The 18,623-nt window shown below is 55.9% G+C and overlaps 1 protein-coding gene across 1 annotated transcript in view; it reads right to left on the reverse strand.

Annotated features, from left to right (window-relative positions):
• Window positions 1-9,185, reverse strand: part of TNR (tenascin R) — a 76,767-nt gene extending 67,582 nt beyond the window's left edge. Inside the window, exon 1 of the mRNA XM_038144464.1 lies at window positions 8,966-9,185. The gene's annotated coding sequence lies outside the window, so the exon portion shown is untranslated. The remainder of the gene's footprint in view (window positions 1-8,965) is intronic.
• Between the last annotated feature and the right edge of the window lie 9,438 nt (window positions 9,186-18,623).

Raw genomic sequence — 18,623 nt, forward strand, 5'->3', positions numbered from 1 at the left:
ATCTCAGGCATGGAAATCAGTCTCAAGCTGCGCCAAGGGAGATCCAGGCTAGAATTAAGGAGGAGGTTTTTCACAGAAAGAGTGGTCAAATACTGGAATCATCTGCCCAGGGAGGTGGTGGAGTCACCATCCCTGGATGTGTTTAAAAAAAGCCTGGATGTGGCACTTGGTGCCATGATCTAGTTGAGGTGTTAGAACATGGGTTGGACTCGATGATCTTAGAGGTCTCTTCCAACCTAGAGATTCTGTGATTCTGTGATTCTGTGATGCTTGGGCCCTGCCAGCAGCCCTGGAAGGGACAGCAGTGAGGTGCAGCCTGCTGTGCTGCTGGAGCGCCCCAGGCTGTTCAAGCACTGGCCATGGGGAAGCTCCTGCGTCTCTGAGTGAGTGATTCAGCTGTAAAGCCACAATCGATGAAGAGGAATTTAAAGGGATTAGATGTTTTGCCACTGCTGCAAAAGTGGTGCTCCCTACGGTGGTCTCCCCTCCTGGAATGCATCAGGACTTCATGAATGAGGTGTGTGACCCATGCTGAGACCCCCTGGGTACCTTCAGGATTCACTCAAGTGGCTTTTTTAGACCCAAACTGCTGAACAGCACAGAATTTACTGTGCAAAATGATGCTTTGCCCACCTGTCCAGTCAGTGCTTCACCTCCTCTATGACAAAACACATACAGGGTGCTGCTGGGAAGCATCCCAGCCCAGTAAGCTTTCACCATTTAGTGCAGGGAGAAAACAAATTCAATTATGATAGTAAATAATTAATGAGACATAATTAAGAGAGACATAAAAATTATAAATAATAATCTGGGCTAGGAAGAAACAAGCCCAAGTGCTCCGTAGGGCCCATATAAACTACCAGAGCCCTGACCCCGGGGAGCCAGCAAAGCATGTGTGCTGGAGCATAAGGAGCTGTAATGAATTCAGAGTTTCCACCAGCCTTTAATAAAGTCCTTCTGCAGAGGCTATTAAAGGAACTAAGATGAGAGGTGAAAGTTTGTTATGGATTAGAAACTGTCTAAGAGACAGAGGAAAAGATAAAAGAGCTGAGAAGCGGCGCAGATGCACGATGAGCCGGGGAGCCTGGGACACCTCCTGTGGGACACGCACCCTGGAGAGGGGCCTGGCCCGTGCTGGGGCTGCAGGAGGATGATCTGCGCCCACTCTCGGGAGCCGGGCTGGCTCTGAAGCAGAAGCTAAAGCTCATTCATTGCCGGTGGGGGCGTTCATTCAGAAGGAGCGCTGCCTTGGCTGCCGGGGATGCTGATGCCATCTCCCCCCACAGCATCCGGCCTGCAGGGATCAGCAAGGCATCCCTCACCCAGCTCAGCCCCACTGCTGCTGCCAGGCACCCTGCTGCCAGCCAGGGCCCGTGGACCACAGCTCCAGCAGGGATTCACCCAGCCCCATCCTGATTTTCATCCAGCACAGGCTCGGGGGGGTTGGGGCTGCCGTAGGGACACTCCTGCCTCTCCTTGGGGTGCCAGCTTTGTGTCTATCCCTTTCTGAGAGGGCTGGGGTGACCTTTCCCAAAGGCAAAACAAGCCTGTGGGGTATCCAGAAGCCGAGGGAGGGGGGTGGAGTTACACCCCCAGTCCCCCCAGTCCCACTCAGCCTCACGCCTCCGAGCCCCCAGAATGAGAGCCGCAGCCAGCCAGTGCCTCCCAAACCCTGCCCTGCCGGATGGATTTTTAAATTGGATTGTGACAAACATTTAATACCTAATAGAGCTCACACCAGCACAGTTAATTAAGAAGGTGACTAATCCAATTCACTCGTGGGAGAGCAGAGAGGGAGGAGAGGGAGGGAGGGAGGCAGGGAGCCTGCGTTAGCACGGGGAGGGAGCAGGAGAAAATCAGTTCAGCTTCTATCACCTGTCGTTTCATTTCGCGTGTGCACACACTCGATGAAGAAGGACTTTCCTTCCCTGTTGCAAACTCTGGAGCTGCTGAGTGGAAGCTGAGCTGGCCCAGGCTCTGTGTGAGCTTCACTGGGCTACCAGGCCAGGCGAGGGAGGGGATACTGGCTCCTTGGGGCTCGGCCATAGAGATGCCCTCGGTTTTATCTGAGAACACCGTGCAGGAGTTTTTCGAGCTCTGAAGGGGACGCCGAGGCACAGACCCTGCAGAGCATCCCCCAGCTCCACACGGGACCGTGCTGTGGGGCCGGTCCCAGGCACGCCGGGCTGGCAGAGCCAGCTGTGGCAACATCTGCATGCCACTCACACGCCGTCCCCCCGGAGTTGATAAATAAAACAAGTGGAGTTATTTTGGCCCCGGGGACAGGGCTGTCTCCCGCAGCACAGAGCGGCTCTTTCTCCGTGTCTCCGCGGAGCCCGAGTTCATTGTCATTCCCCAGCGGAGAACAGGACGGGGATTGAGCCGAGGTGCCCATCTGCGGAGGGCAGCCGGAGAGAGACTCTCTTCATATTAGCGCCTAATGGCATCAATAGCGCTTTTGAACGAAGCCCCGGGGCAAACAAAAGGTCGCAGCGAGGAAGAGCGAGCGGGCGCAGCCGGGCTGGGGGCAGCGGGGACGGAGCCAGGCGAGGAGGGCAAGCAGGATGAGCCGGAGAGGAGGACGAGGGCAGAAACAGAAATGGGGCAGCTCCATCTGAAGCGCCTTTCCTACAGAAAGCGAGGCAGCTGGAGGACTTTGAGGATGCGGGCAGCAGTGCCACCAGCGTCAGGTAGCAGGGATGCTGGAGCACCGCCCAGCTCCGGCTCGGCCGTGCCCGCTGCCAGCAGCAGCCAGCGGAGGAGAGCCCCGCACCCCCACCAGGGTCCCACTGCAATTAGTGCTCATTAGGCAAAAGGGGATGCTGCCTTAGCAACGGGACAAGCAGATGGGTTGAAATTTGGAGAGGTGAAGAATAAAGATGCGAAATAAGCCGAAGGAAAAGCAACCAAGCCGTGCCCAGCAACCAACCCGTGCCCGCGGGCAGCGCTGAAAGCACCTCCGGGGACCCCGCGGTTGTCCTGGGGTGCCCGGGGTGATGGGTGCCCGTCAGGCAGGGCTGGGGAGGAGGCATCGACAGCACCGAGTAATTAATGAGGAATTACAGCACCAGCTCATCCCTCCTGCGGCCAGAAAAGCCCCCAGGGTGCTCCCAGCATCCTCGCCCCTCGCAGGAAATAATTACTTAGGTTAAAATTATTTACCAAATGAGGCAATTCTCGGCGTGCTATCTCGCAGCCGTTTGCATGGTTTACATTGTTACTGGTGCTACACAATAAATTAAATGCGTAATTAAAGCCGAGTTTAATGCTGACGCTTTGCGGAGGGATTTTCTTTTAAGTCTCTCTGCAAGCAGAAGCAGCACGCTTGAGGTGAGGGGCTGGCAGGGCCAGGGGGAGCGGGCAGGACACTGATCCCCCGGGACAATTGTGTCCCTGGCTTCCCCAAGGGACAACAGCCGGATCGAATCGAATCAATCTGCATTTTAATTACCGGGCACGCTCCCTCCGCGGGGACGCTGAGCCGTCTGCAGTGGGAGCAGCCAGGGTGGCCTCGGGCGAAGCTCCCTGCGTGTCCCCGTGTTATCCAGCAGGGACACGGATGTGCTCCATCGACAGGACCTATTCCTGGCTGTGGTGATCAACCAAGCGAGGCTACAAAACCCCACGGGGATTAGGGGGCTCATCCACCAAAAAAAAAACCCCAAAAAAACCAACCCCAAAAAGGGAGGAAAATAAACAGCGCACTTTAGGAATCCACGTTTTTGGTGATTTCTGCTGACTAACGTGATTTCAGCCAAAACCAAGGAAGCCATCAGGGAAACGGCTCCAGGGCTTGCCTAGGAAACATCTCCTTCCTGGAGATGAAGCTCTAGGAACACGGTGGTGGGCATGGAGCTCCAGCAGTGGGGACCGCTGTGTGACCCAGGGCGTGCTTTGCTCCTCCTGCAGCTCATCCGTCCTGCTCCAGCGTGGCGCGGGCAGGGCTCAGGGGTCACCTCCCCTGCTAGCCAGGAGAGGGAGAGCCAAAGCCCAGCCTTTCCCATGCTGGCTTGGTGGGGACAGCCGTCCCCCAGGGCCTCCTCCCTCCACCAGCAGCCCAAATGCATCGGTATCGACTGGGCAATCAATTCTCAAAGCCCAGGCAGGCAGGCAGGCCAAGGAGGAGCAGCCACACCAGGCAGCCTGTGCTCCAGCTAATGCAAACGGCACAGCTTTCCCTGGGACATGCCCACACGTCCCACGATGCCAGGCAGGCAGGGCAAGGCTTTTTCCTTCCCCCAGGGAGGATGTCTGCACTTCAGGAGGAGAGCCAGCACCCAGGGGAGCTCTCCTGCTGCCAGGCACCCCTCCAGCTGCACCCCAGCCTTCAGCCCTGCCTGGCCTCCAGTGGGACATTCTTCCCAAAAGAATGGGGGAAAGAGGAGGGAGCTGCCCGGGAGATCAAGGACAGAGAGCTGAATTAATTTCTCCCTCCTGTGATGCCTCTCATGAGTGGAGGGGAAGGAGAGAGTGAATCCCTCACCTCTGCCAAGCCATTTTCAGGAGAGCAGCCATTACCAAAGGACTTCCCTACACTTGTAGTAGCCACAAGCATTTCACTTCCCCAAAGTGTGTGGGATTTGTGATCTCCTCCAACAGGAGAGAGAGTTCTGGCCCAAAGGAACATCCCACATCCACCCAGGAGCCAGTTAAGCACCCCTGGATAACTTCTCTAGCAATGACCCACAGCACCACACGCTGCAACAAGGCTCCAGATCTCCCCCAGGGTGACTTGCTGGAGCTCCATCCACCTTGAGGAAAGGGATGGGGAGCAGAAATCCCTTCCCAAAAGGGTTTCTTTAGCAGCAAAGCTAAAAGAGGGGGGGGGGGGGGGGGCAGGGGTTGTAGCTGGGATGGTTTCTAGCATGTCCTGGGTCCAGCTGCCCACAAAACCAAACAGCTCAGCAGGTAAATGTTCAGATGAAGATCTCTGCTCACCAGACCTCCTAGGGAAAGGGACTTCAGCAGCCCTTTCCACCTCTACTGTCCTTTTTCTGGCGATTTTGGGGGAATCCAGACCCCTTCCTAAACCCCAGCCACCCCAGGGAGCGTGAGGGGAGAATTTAGCATCCCTGGGATTGTCATCCCACCAATAGATCTGGCAGCAACCACCCACAGAGCATCCAACCCCACACAGGGGAAGGAGGAGATGGGGCATGTGACATCCCAGAGCTCTGATACCCCCACCTGCATCATCTTTTCCCAGCCTTTGCCATCCCAGATGCTCACGTGCCAGCAGGACAAGCTCACCGTGGTGGCCTGCTGAAAGCATTGTGTTTTACTGAAAGCAGCTGCTGGAAGCCAGGAGACGGCTTTGCTGCCTGCACCTTGCCAAGGTTCCTGCCCTGGGGATGGGAATTATGGAAATACCAGGCTTTGACATTTAAAAGTATCAAGGAAAATAAAGCAAGGTGGGGGAGGGAAAGAACCAAACAATTACCTGGGGCTCATCAAGGAGATGCTGGGAGAAATTGTGCTGGCTAATTACAAAGGGAAAATTAAATGAAGACAACAAGCTGGGGGAAACAGGAAGGCACAGGAGGAGAGGGGCCTCAGCCTGTGGATGGGATGTTTGGTGCTGAGATTTTGCCAAGAAAGGATGTTCCTTTCAATATTTCCCAGTGGGACGGGACTTGCTCAGTGACATTCCTCTGGCTAGGTGAGGGCAGGGATGATGGAGGGGAGATGCCCTTCCAGTGCCCATGGAGCCCAGCTGAAGCGCCTCCCCTTGGGGCTGTGGCAGTGGAGGCAGCCAACAGGGAAAATCTTCAACTGAAATGGTGCTGGGCATCCCAGGGCTCATTGCAGGCACATTGGTAAGGGAGACTGGACCTGCCTTGTGAGTTATGAGACCGATGAGGGGAAAATCCCTTCCAGAACAAGAGACAGACCAATGACACCTGCTGAACCTGCCCTCTGTTTTCTATCTTATTTTTGAATTTCCTATCGCCATCCCTTCTGATTTCCTGATTTTATTTCTGGCGCCGTGGGGTGGGTGAGGGAAGAGCAGGAGCCGGTGGCGAGATCAAACGGGTCGTGCAGAGAGCGTGCACTTCCAGCACTCACTGCCATTAACTCAGCAGCCACCTCCCAGCATGTCCAGCCAGCAAACTGGGCTGAGAGACCAGTGCCAAGAGCTGGCAGCACCCAAGCAGGCCCGGGTTTTACCCTCACTGCGATTTTCACCCTGGCTGTGGGGTGCTGCTGCCCTGGCTGGGACCACCTTAGGACGGAGCAGCTCTAATGCCATTGACATTTTGTTTCTCATTACAGGAGCAATTAACAGGAGAGAGGATTACAGGCGCTGGCTGCATCGTGTCCCCGTCCCTCAGCTGCCTCCTGCTGCCTTTATCTCTTCTGCCTGGGCAGTTCCATCAATGAATTGACTTCTTCCCCTGCCTAATTTATGTCTCCTTTATGTTTGTTTATATAATAAGGTTAAACATCTATTTTACACCCCACATGCTTGTACTTGCTAATTAGCATTTTCCTTGGGTTTTATTGCATTTGCTGCGGGCTCTGGCAAGATGAACAGTAGCAAGGAGAAGGCTGGGAACTCCACAGACCCCCTGGGCCAGGGCAGGAGCTGCAGCCCCCCAGCCCAGTGGGTTTGGGTGCCTGTTACCCCCCAGGAGCCGTGGGTGAAGCGGTCAGAGCTGCAGCTGTGTCAGGGAAGGGCTCCCATAGGACTGATTTCCACCTCTCAGCACGGTTCTTGAGCAGTTTTAGGGGGATTGGGGAGCCTGGAGCACCACCATCAGGAGAACAGCAAGCGATCCGTGTGCTCGCCCGTGGCTGCTGCCCATGGTGACAGACTGTCCCTGCAGCTTTACCTTGCTGATGCTCACATCCACCTGACGAGCCCCTGTGAGCAGCTTTGGGGCGCAGGGCAGGGCAGGGAGTTCTCCAGGGGAGTGGCTCTGCCCCCCACAAACACGGGAGCCCGGCCTTTCCCTCACTCCCGGAGCCCAGGGGAAACCTCAGTCTCTTCATGCTTGGTTTGCGAGGCCTTACAAGCCAAACCCCTCCCCAGCACCACGAGCCCCAGCAGCCAGCAGGGCTTTTCCAGCCCTGGCACCGTGGTCCTACACATGGATCCATGCGAGCCCAGGGCCCAGCTCTGCCCTGTGGCTGCAGGAAAAGCCTCAGCGCCCGAGCAGACACCAGCTCTCAGATGCCCTGGGAGAAGGGAGGAGGACCCGGTGGGACTGGCAGTGCTCGGGGCCCCTCTCTCCCTGTACAAACCCGGGCATTTGTAGCTCAGTGCTGTGAGCACCCGAGATTCAAACAAACAGCCAGGCTCACGCCCCACCGAAGGTGCAGGAAAAGCCCTTCTGACCCTCCTGCCTGCCTGCCAAGCCTTCTCCTCTTGCCTCAGTTTCCCTGCCTGCAGACACACGTCCCACGGGGGTGCGATGCAGGGGGCAGCCACAGGGATGCAGCCGGCAGAAACCAGTGCCCAAATCTGACCCTTCCCCGAGAGCTCAGTGCCACGGCAGGAGATGCGTGCTCTCAGCTGCCCAGCCGATACACAGCCAGGAGCTTAAAGAGGCGAGCTGCTCCCCATTTCCAGCCAGGACGGCAGAGCGCAGGGATGCTTCCTTCCTTCCCCAGCACCTCTGCCAGCCCCCTGCCGCTCCAGAAAGGATCCCCCGCACTGGGCTCAGCCTTCTCCGCCTCTCCGGGTAGATGGATTCTGTCAGAAGCCACAGCAGGTGACTGCTAATGAAGCACGCCTAATTAATGCGTTCCTCAGACACGCCCTCGGCGTCCCTTCCTCCAGGTGCTCCACCGTCCCCCGGCCAGCGGTGACCTCGACGAGCAGGCTCCGCGCCCTGGCTTCGAAAGTCGCATCTGTGCTCAGGGAGCATCCTCCAGCCCAGAGCTCTGCCACGGCCCCTGCCAGGGGTCAGCTCTCCTGCGGAAAGGCAGCGTTTGCTGCTGGAGCGGGCGGGAGAGGAGGCAAAAGCCGCGTTCAAACTTCGGTGAATCGAAGCAGAAAGCCGGGGCTAAGGCTCAGCAGAGCCTGGGTGGGCTTCGCCGGCAGCATTCAGGCACAGGCGGCAGCCGGGGCGGGGAGGGAGAGGCTGCTCGGGCTCCCTCTCAGCTCCCGGAGTTGGGGATGCTGCTGCCCCCGCGGGCCTGCGGGGAGCGGGAGTCGTGGGCAGAAGGGAGGGAGCGAGCTGGGAAGGAGAGATGGAGCCTGGCTTTGACGGGAGAGGGTGTGAATGAGCCCCCCAGCGCTGCCTGCAAGGATGCAGCAAGGAGCCTCCTCCCCCCACGAACTGTCTCCGGATGACGCAGGTGCCGAGAGCCAAATTTCTTCAATCTCATTCCAGCCACAAAAGGAACTTGCAGAAAGTGCGGGCAGCCTTTACCACCCCCCCCAAAAACAACCAACAGACCCCCTCTCCCCTCGCACGGCCGCCCCTCGGTCGGGCCGGGGAGACGCCGCGGCGCGGCGGGGGAATCGCGGCTCCCTGCGCGCCGCCGCTTCCCTCCGCGCTCAACTCCGCTCCGCCCGCCCGGCCGAGGGCTGGAGAGGGGCAACACGCACGGCAAAGAGCCCGGGCAGCCGGGGCCGGGGCGCGGCTGGGATGCGCGGGGCAGCGGAGCGCGGAGGCTGTGCCCGCGGAGCGCGGGGCAGAGCGGCGCGGAGCGCGGAGCCGTGACCCGGGGCTCGGAGCTGTAACACGGAGCGCGGAGCCGTAACACGGAGCGCGGAGCCGTGACTCGGAGCTCAGAGCTATAACACGGAGCGCGGAGCCGTGACTCGGAGCTCGGAGCCGTGACTCGGAGCGCGGAGCCGTGACTCGGAGCCGTGACCCGGCGCTCAGCGTCGCGGAGCGTGGAGCCCAGCCTGCGGAGCGCGGTGCCGCGAAACGCGGAGCGCGGAGCTCCGAGCCCGGAGCGCGGAACGCGGAGCGCAGAGCGCGGAGCTGTCCGCGGTGCTGAGCACACTCACCGGGCCGGGCCGGGCCGGGCCGAGCCGGGCCGGCTCCTCCTGCTGCCGCCGGTATCGCGCGGGGCGGCCCCGCTCCGCGGGTGCCCGGGCTCGGCCTGGCGCCCTTCGTGGCACCGGCGGCCCCTCTGGCTGCCGCGGCCGAGAGCGGCGACCCCGGCACTGCCTCGCTGCCGCTCCGTCCCCTCCTTAAATTTCAGCAGCTTCGTTCCCCCCCCCCCCCCGCCCCCCGGTTTTTTTTTCCTTGCTCTCCCCTGTTCTCCGCTCCCCGCTCCGGGCTCTCCCGCACGCAGCCGCCTAGTGGGCAGAGCGGGAGGAAAATCCCACCCGCAAACGCGGGCGGCACCGCCGCCGCATCGCCTCCCACCGGCCGCCGCTGCCCCCCCGCACCCGCAGCGCCCGCAGGCGGCTCCCGGGCAGCGGGGCCGCTGCGAGAGAAGGGGAGGGTGACAGGAGAGGGAGGAAAGGGGGTAAAAATGGGACGCAAAAAAAGCGAGAGCCCAAGGAGTTTGACCTCAGCCTTGCTGGGGTCTGGGTGCAAATCGGCGCGGGCACGGGAATGGTCGGAGGGCTGGGATTTCTCTGCGGTGAGGGAAGGCTGGCAGAGCTGGTGTTGGTCAGCCTGGAGAAGAGAAGGCTCCAAGGTCTCCTTCCAGTGACTAGAGGGGCTCCAAAGAGAGGACTTTGGACAAGGGGATGGAGTGACAGGAGATGGGGGAATGGGTTCTGCCAGGGCCAGGGGGATATCAGGATATAGATAGGATATTAGGAAGAAATTCTTCCCTGTGAGGGTGGTGAGGCCCTGGCACAGGTTGCTTGGAGAGGCTGTGGCTGCCCCATCCCTGGAAGTGTTCAAGGCCAGGTTGGATGGAGCTTGGAGCAGCCTGGTCTTCTGGGGTGGGACGAGATGGTCTTTAAAGTCCCTTCCAACCCCAACCAGTGTGGAGTTCTGTAATACCACAGAACAGCTGTGGGTAGTACCCATAATTCCAGGTTCTGACACCCCCAGCCCCCCAAAGGTTAATTAATATTTTGGGGGGGAGGTTGTTTCTCAGCTGGGAGGTTGGGGTATCAGTTGTACGTGACAGGACAGGGGGACAGAGCTGCCTGGGGAGGAAGGAGCAGGTAGCCACAGCATATTTGGAGCTCTCTAATTGCTTTTAACATCATTACCTGCCTAAATATTGAAAGTAATGAGCTTCCAAAAGCTTTTTTGCTCAACAATGAGTAGCACTGTTGACAGTAGAAAGTATTTTTTCGCAGCTGAGCTGGTGAACCAAAGTTGAGAAGAGCAATTCCACCTGATTCTGCACAAAACTTGGATGGGTTTCTTGGCAAGCTACTTCCTCAGGTCAGAGACTCCTGTCCTGGTATGTTAAAACAGACCTTTTTCAGTCACAGGAACAAGGTGGTCCTAAATGGCCCGTGACTCCTCAGATGCAATTTCATGTCCCAATTTTCCCACACCGCTTCGGGTAAATTGCCTAATTTACCTCCTCCCTCCATAAAAGGGAAGCTCGGTGAGAAGGATAAAGGCCATTAATAGTGATGAGCTGTTCAGCTCTCTAGGTAAGGGATGAGCTGTTCAGCTCTGTACCCTTAGATGTGTAGGGAGTCCTGTACCTTCCCACAGACATCCTGCACGGAGCAAAACCCACCACCCTAAGGAAGCCAGCAGGGATTTTGGGATGGTCTCAGACACTGGAGATAAATGAACCTGGCTAAGCTACACCCTGAGTGCCACCAGTGAGGTGGGAGGCGACTTTGCAAACTACTGATGCCTTGTCAAGGCTGGCCTAGAACAGAGGCCAGACAGAGTTAAAGAATAAAGTAGGGATTTATTAAAAGGCCTCAGTGGATCCACCTTGGGCAGCACAAGAGCCCAGCCAGGGCTGCACCCAGGATGAACCAAATTGGTCACAAAATGCTCCAGCTGGTCACGGAGTCTCTCACTTTTATAAGTTCTGCTCCATTTGCATATTGGAGTTCATTGTCCAGTTACAGCTTTAGGTTCTGCAGTCCCACCCTGCTTGTTTTTCTCTCTTCAGCCCACGTTGTTTATGCTCTTGGGCCTGAGATTTGGGTGGTTGTTCTTGGTTCCAAGCTAGGAAAGGAATTGTTTTGTCTCCCTACTCTGTGCAGAGAGCTCACCATCCCCTACTATGAAGCTCAGCCCCACACACTAAAGCAGCACAGAATCTGAAAAATATAAAAGCTAAAGCCTGAGGCATCACTATCATGCAAAAGCCTGAGCTGGAAATGAGGTATATCAGCTTTGGCTTTACAATGTACCAGCATGACCAAAATCACCTTCCTTGGACCGCACAGATGGAAAAAAGCCCAAGAAGCCATATGTAAGCAAGACTGGAATTGCTGATCAGGCCCTCCTGGCTTTCTCCAGCTGGAGGAGTCACTGCCCAGCCACAACAACGAGCCTGCAAGTCAAAGGCAATGTCCCCAAAACTCAATGTGGTTTGAGTGTGACCACGCACTAAGGAGCAGTTTCTCACTCAAGTTCCTCAGAGCAGGGTGCCTGGCTGTAAAACCCATGTGCTCCAAAGGTTTATTCCTTTTTGCAAGGGAAAAGCAAGGTCAAGCAGAGCCCAAAGCTGTCACCCCTGTGTGAGGGTCCTTAATGAAACCTTAATGATGCTGAGCAGAGACAGACAAAATCCCTTGCTCTTACATGTACTTCAGAGCAAAGTGCACCCCAAAATGGGAAACCAGCTTGCTTTGCAGCCAACACATGAAGTTTTCCAAGGGACAGTCTCGGGAGGGAAGAGCATGTGGTTTGCATGAGGCATGGATGGTCTGAAGGGGTCCCTGGGGGCCATGCTGGGAAGAACTAGAGACCTTAATTTAGAAAAATTATTTGGGAGATCATTTCAAATCCCTTTTCTCTCTTATTTTGCTTATGCTCATTTTGGGACTCTGGGCAATAATCCCCCACACAGCACAGGCACCCTCATGTTTCCCAAGCCTGCCTTGCTGATGCCAGTGGGGATTGAGCCTCGGGGATACCCCGGGGGTTTCCATCACTGCAGTGTCAGGAAAAGCACTCTGCAGTGAATGAGACCTTCTGGACTGGCCTGAAAGCCCCAGGATCTCTTCCCTGTGCAGTCCTGGGGGGATGCCCAGCAGTGAGCCGCTGCTGCTCCCATCCCTCCCCTCTTGCTGCTCCTCTCTCAGTGCATTCCTAAAAAAAAAAAAAAATATGTGTGGAAACAGATCTGCAGCCAGCGCCCACCCACTTCCCTGGGCTTTAAGCATCCTTGCTGCTTCCCTGGAGGTGTGTGGCAATGGGAATTCTGCAGGAAAAGTTCGGGAGATGGCTTTGATTCCTTCTCTGCGGGCCGCTGGGGACCGCAGCCCCGGGGAGCAGCTCCTGAGCGGAGCTGTGCGCGCAGCGGAGCCGCCTCCCCCCGGCAGCGCCATCCTCCCGGGCGCGCCGAGGAACCAGCCGCGGCTCCCCGCCTGAATTAGCGGAAAATTAAACATATGTCTCCATTCACCCAGGCGAGGAATTAGATGTTGATCCGTCCCGATTCCATCTATTTCAATTATAGACGAGGACAGGCACCGCCTTCCCCTGACAGACACCCAGGGAGGCTGAATGGTCCCGGAGAGGTCTCCAGCCCGCAGGGCTCGGTGTGGGCAGGGGAGCATCCCAGCCACTGCAGCCCCTTTGAACCCCATGGAGGGGATGCTCAAGGCTGTGAAGAGGCTGGGGGAGATATTTGGGGACCTCGGGTAAATGGGGGTTATGGCGGGGTGAAGTTCTTAGGGCTCTGTGTGGATTCTTGAGTTTCTAGGGTGGAAGTTTGGAGAGCTGGGGAGCTCTGGGGAGATGCTTGAAGCCAGGGATGGGGTGCTCAGGGCCCTGGCAGGATGCTCAGAATAAGGGGCCATGGGGGGCTGACAGCAGGAGCTTGCAGAATACGCAGGGGCTGCATGTCTATAATAAGAGAGAGCAGCAAAGTGATATTAAAAAAGGTTTGACTGTAATCACAAGAGCAATAAACCCTTCAATCAAAGCCTCCAGATTATCTGCTGTCACAGAATGTGAGCGCTGGCAAGGGTGTGGAGAATGGCAACAGAGCCAAAAAACTGTCCCACCAAACAGATGTGAGCTTTATGGCAAGGCAGCTCAGGTGCTGTGTTAGTCCATACCACCAGGGCTTCAGCCCTCCTGGGGATGGGCTGGGAAAGGCACTCCTCAGTCCACTGCAAAGAACTCCTTCAGTGCAGGTTGTGTTTCCAAAGGAGAGGAGAAAGACCTCGAGATGCTCCAGCAGTGGGAAGTGCAAGGAAGCTCAGGGGGGGGATGGCAGCTACGACCTGTGCTGCACACAACCTGTGTGTCCATCTTTGACCTTGCTGGGGACAAGCAAACACCTTTGCTGTGGAGCCAGGGGAAGTTTGTCTGGTAGTGACCAAGCAGTTTCTCATGTTTTGCATGTGAATAAATATCAATATTATAGAACAGCATCGATGTGAAGCCCAGCTGCTGCAGCAGGTGTGTTAAGCCAACATGCCTGTGTATGTAACACCCATTAGGAGAGGAGGCTTTTCAGAAAACATCCGATAGACCTGTGCTTAGGGATCACCAGGAGCACACAAGAAGACAGATGGATTCTTTGATTTTGCATGTTAAGGACAGACAGCTTTGATGCTGAGAGCATGGAGACACACTGATCCTTGTGAGGGGCACAAAGATGCGTCAGCTCCTTTAAGTGTTGGTCTTGTCCACCTTTCTCTGTCTCCAGCCCCTCCTTGAGCATGCCCAGGAGAAGACAGACACCCATGGGGCATCGCTGAGGTTGTTACTGCTGCTGGGCTAAGTGGGTGCCAAGCCCTGCCACATCCTTGGCATCAGCAGTGTCTCCCTGCATTTAACAGTCCCTTTGTGGCCAGCCTGTGCTCAGATACATTCCCAACCACCTCTCCACTGTGTTTGAGGTGGCTGGTGCCCAGGCACGTGGGGAGAGGGGAGGGGGGTGTCACCCTGCAGGGGCTCGCTCTTCTGAGGGTCCCTCTCGGAGCCCCGAGCCCCGCGGCCAGGCTGGCAGGGCTGTGGGGCAGCAGATTGCCCCTGCTGGCAGGGAGCTCTGCCACGGTGCTGTCAGCCCAGCCTCAAAACATGCTGAGAGCTGGGGAAGCCACCAGGGGCTTTGTGGGCTGCAGGCAGGAGCAGGGGAGTTGGGCAGGCAGGGACCCAGAGCAGGCGTTGGATAGAGCATCTCCTCCCTTCGGTACCCTGAGGTACCAAAGCAAGCTGAGAATCTCCCCCTGCTCTCAGGGCCAAGCCAAAAAGAGGGTTTATCTAAGCCCAGACACGTGTGGAGTAGGCAAAGCACAACAGTTCCCAGCTTTCTAAAACACTTTGGGTGCTTTGGGACATTGTCTCCACTGTTTTCTTCCCTCCTCTGTCCCACTGCCCACAGCAGAAGCTGCAGCAGCAAGGCCTTAGATGCTCAGAAGTGCCTGGAGCCCCATGGCAGGCAGCTCCAATCTGGCTTTTGTCCCTTTTTGCCTGTCTGGGGTCACAGTAACACTTCATCATCATTAAAGCATCATCCCTGTGACCAGCCTTTGCTTCCTCACCCATCAGCAGTGCCAGACATGCAGACCCTCTCTATCACCAGAGCAAACAGCCCTTAAAAGCACAGGCAAGAGGCAGACAGCCTCTGTGGGCTCAAAACAAGTGGTGCTGAAGCTCCTTGAAGCCTTCTTTTGGAAGCTTTCACCCCAATTCCTGCCTCCCAGGAGGCCATGCCGATGCCTCCCCACCCGTGGCATGGGAACCCATGGCTTTGCATCCCCTCAGAAGAGGCTCTGCAGGCCCCCAGGCAGGCAGCTTTGACAAGAGCCATGGGGGAGATGGACACCCAGGAGATGTTAGTCCCCGGCTAAACGCAAGGATTTTAAATCCTGATTTCTTACTGCAAACAAGCACTGTGAACTGTCGGCACAGTGACTCCTTGGGTGCAGCCCAGCAGGGACAGTCTCCCTGCCCCTGTGCAGGAGAGGAAAAGCCCCCTCCCACCCCAAACTGGCTCCTACCTCTTCCACATGAGAGCCTCGGGGGTGCTCCGTGCCTGGGACACACTGGACTGGAGATGTCCCCTCAGTGGCTGCATGGTGCTGGGCTCCTTCTCCCTCCTCCTCTTCCTCCTCCTCCTCCTCCTCCTCCCAGGCCTGTGGGGCACAGGCAGCTTCCCAGCTCTGGTGGGAATTGCGGCACACCTCAGCAACATCAGGACATTACAGATTCCTGGGGTTTTTTAAAGTGCAAAAATGCCCTTTAGCGCTGCTATTGCCATGCACAAGGCTTTTTAGATGTCACGGGGATGTAGTGAAATAATTTAAACCCGTGTTCAGCCCTTAAATCTGGTATTAAAATGAAACTCTGGCAGCTCCAGAGCTGTGCAGAAGCTGCACAAGGAGGAAGGAACCTTAACCCCATGTCTCTGCCTTGGGATAAGGCCATGCCATTGTGCCTTTGGCAGCAGTTTGGGCACATCCCCAGTGCTCCCTGTGCCTCTCCAGGTTCACTCCTTCCCACTTTCCTGCAGGAACCAACACGTGTGTGGGGTTGGCATGGAGGCGAGGTTTTACCCACTTTACAGTTTGGATAAAACTGATCCCAGAAGCAGTGAGGGCAAGGCGGGAGTTGTAGGGATAGGTCACCACCCCAAACATCTCCTTTGCCAGCAGATGGTGGGTGGGGCAGCCAGAGCAGCTCAGTGGTTCCTGCCCAGCTGTGGGGGCATGAGGGGGATGCTTGTCCTGCAAGGAACCAGCACACAGGTACTGGAATTTCCATCACTTGGCTCCACACAAGTTGTTAGGAAAAAAGAAGATAAATAAAGATAAATGGAGGAGAGTTGAGCATGCTGGCAACCCTTCTCTATCATTCCTTTTCTTCCTTAAGCAGATCAAATTATGACCTGGAATCACTGAATGCATATTTTATTATGTGGATAATTTAAAGGATGAGGACGAGACAGGGAATTCATAAGGTACAGTCATGTTAGAAGACAAAGAGTTCCCATTAATCTCCTACAGGGGAAAAAAACCGAACAGGAGAAAAGCAGGGGGTGGGGACAGGTTGTAATCGATGCTATCCTCTCCTCTTGTCGCTGGGGCATGCAGGGATGTATTCTCCACTAACACCAGACAGAAGCTGCTCCTTAAGATCTCACAAAACAGACGTGGTGCTCCAAACTCTTCCTGGCTGCACTGCCCTTCACTAGCAACGTCAACCCATCATTTCTCATCCCATTCCAAGAGCTTGCAAATCGGCTCTCCTCCTCCTCAGTGCAGAGCTGGGGACCCCACAGCCCCGGAGAGGGCTGTCCCATATCCCTCCCAGGACTGAGAGCCCTCCCTGGGGCTGTGCCATCACGGTCTGCTGGGCTTTGGCCCATTCCAGCCCGGCCTGGGCGCCCGTCTGGTGCCAGCTGGAGCGTGATGCTCTGCTGACTTTGAGGGGTCAGCCCCACTTCCCCTCGGCACCCCCTGCCCCATTCAGGCACGGGCTGCTTTGCTCTCTGCAGATCAATGCCAGCTTCAGGATGTTTTTTGGTCGCCACAGGACCAGGAAAGAGCCACTGGCTCTTGGTAATTGTTTTCGTAACTGTTAAGCAATCAACAAAATAAGTCTCGGTAGTTCAGGGGTAGCTGAGCCCTGGCGCCATGCTGGGGGTGTGAGGGCTCATCCCTGGAGGCAGTACCCTAGCATGTGCCTCTGACCCAGGACACTGGTAATGGGACAGGAGCAGCTGCCCTGGTGGCTTCAGACCAGCTCCTGCTCAGGTCTGAGGGGATAAAAGGAGTGTATTTTCCCTCTTAAACAACCTAAATGGTTTTATGGAGATTTTGACAAGCCAGATTAAGCGCCGTAATCAAGACAAACTTGTTGTTGAAATAAGGCCCCTAAGGACAAAATCAGAGCTGCTGAGCGTTTTCCCTACCCAGCCCTGCCCATCTCACAGTGGAGAGACAGCTGCTGGGATCATGCCTGCAGCATGAGCTGCTCATCCCCCAGCAGCCACTGTCCTCACCGTGGGGACTGGAGCAGGGGACACACAGGTTCCACTGCCCTCACACCTCCGTGGCTCAGCCCATTAGAGCCCAGCACTGAGCTTGTGGCTCCCTGCAGACACACCGTGCTGGGTGGCCCTCTCTGGGAGGCTCCTGATGTTTCAGGGGGTTATGATGAGTCAATCTTGAATAAACACTTCTAATTCATGGATTAAAGGTTCCTGGGGCTGCAAGGGCACATCGGTGCTTGTGTGTGTGGGACTCGTGTTGTGCTCATGCTGCTGGCTCGGTTTCAGCTGTCATGTGCTATTACTCAGGCCTCCTAAAGACAGCCTTTACCTCCAAAATTATTTCCCAGATTATTATCTGAGACAGTGTGCTCCCCAGTTCTCGGATGGCTGGAGGCACTGGAAGGATTTCAGGGAGGAGGATGGTGTTAGAGATGCTCATGGCACTCACACTCCTCTGCTATTCATGCAGGTCTCCACCCCCAAATTCTGGAGTCAAACAAGAGCATTGAGGCAATACAACTCCCTGAACAGATTTGGGAGACACTGGGGAAGGCAGAAGTGAGAGATGAGTAAAACCTGTCTCTCTCTGCACGGATCAGAGGTTTTAGGCAAGCAGCTATCAGATGAGATTGGCTTTGTCCCCTCACTCCCTGATGAGCTATTTTCCACCACAGCCCACTGATGGTAGCAGGCACACTGCAGACTTTCTGTTCCAGGCAGATTAGAGGCTGTGATGAGCACGTGGAGCCCTCCTTCACCCGAAATGTTCATGATGCAGGGAGCTCTGTGAGATACTGTGGTCTAGGAGAGGTGGAACCACCTTCTCCCCTTCCCCTGCACACTGGGTCAGGAAAGTTCATGCTAGTTTCCTTTTTATTTCTAAGAGATGTCAAAAAACCAGCACTTTGTTTCCCCTCCTAGGAAATCTTCCCTGCTGCTCAATATTGGAGGGCAAATGGTTGTCCTGCCTCTGCTGAGTAACAATGGCCAGCCATCAGCCAGAGCCAGATTTAACATGTGAAAGCTAAGATGGAGAGATTTAAAACAGTTTTTTGGCAAGACCTACTTAATTCAAATGGCTGGTTAACACACAGAGCAGAGAATTAATCTTGCTTTAACCCAACTAACCATTTTTAAATGAAGAAGAATTTAAAGACTTAACATACCCAAATACTGCCTTGTAATTGAACAGAGACGAGATGATCATTCCTTCAAGAATTTGCAGCTCGCTCTGAAAGCAAAATTAAAGCAAACCATGTGGTGGTGGTTACCAGAAGGGTGGGGGGGGCCTAGTGCTACTTCAGGTGCTTCTCCAGGAGACAGATATGGGCTCTGGTCCTTATGCCACTGATGCTGCTCTAATTTGTGGACTCCCAAGTTCTCGAGCACATCTTCCCACCAGCCAAACCTCTCGGATGCCCAGCATTTAAGGTAGGTGACACCCCCTGACCTCCACAGATGTTCCATTAACAAGTGCAGGACATGGCTGCCACACTGCTGAGAGGAAGGAAAACCCCTCTCTGAGATCAGGCAGGAAGATCCCGTGAGGCTGGCCTCAAGGAAAAGCCTTTGCAGGCAGTGGTGAAGGCTGGCAGGAGGCAGGA

Source organism: Motacilla alba, chromosome 8 (genome assembly GCF_015832195.1).
Source record: "Motacilla alba alba isolate MOTALB_02 chromosome 8, Motacilla_alba_V1.0_pri, whole genome shotgun sequence".
NCBI classification, from domain to species: domain Eukaryota; kingdom Metazoa; phylum Chordata; class Aves; order Passeriformes; family Motacillidae; genus Motacilla; species Motacilla alba.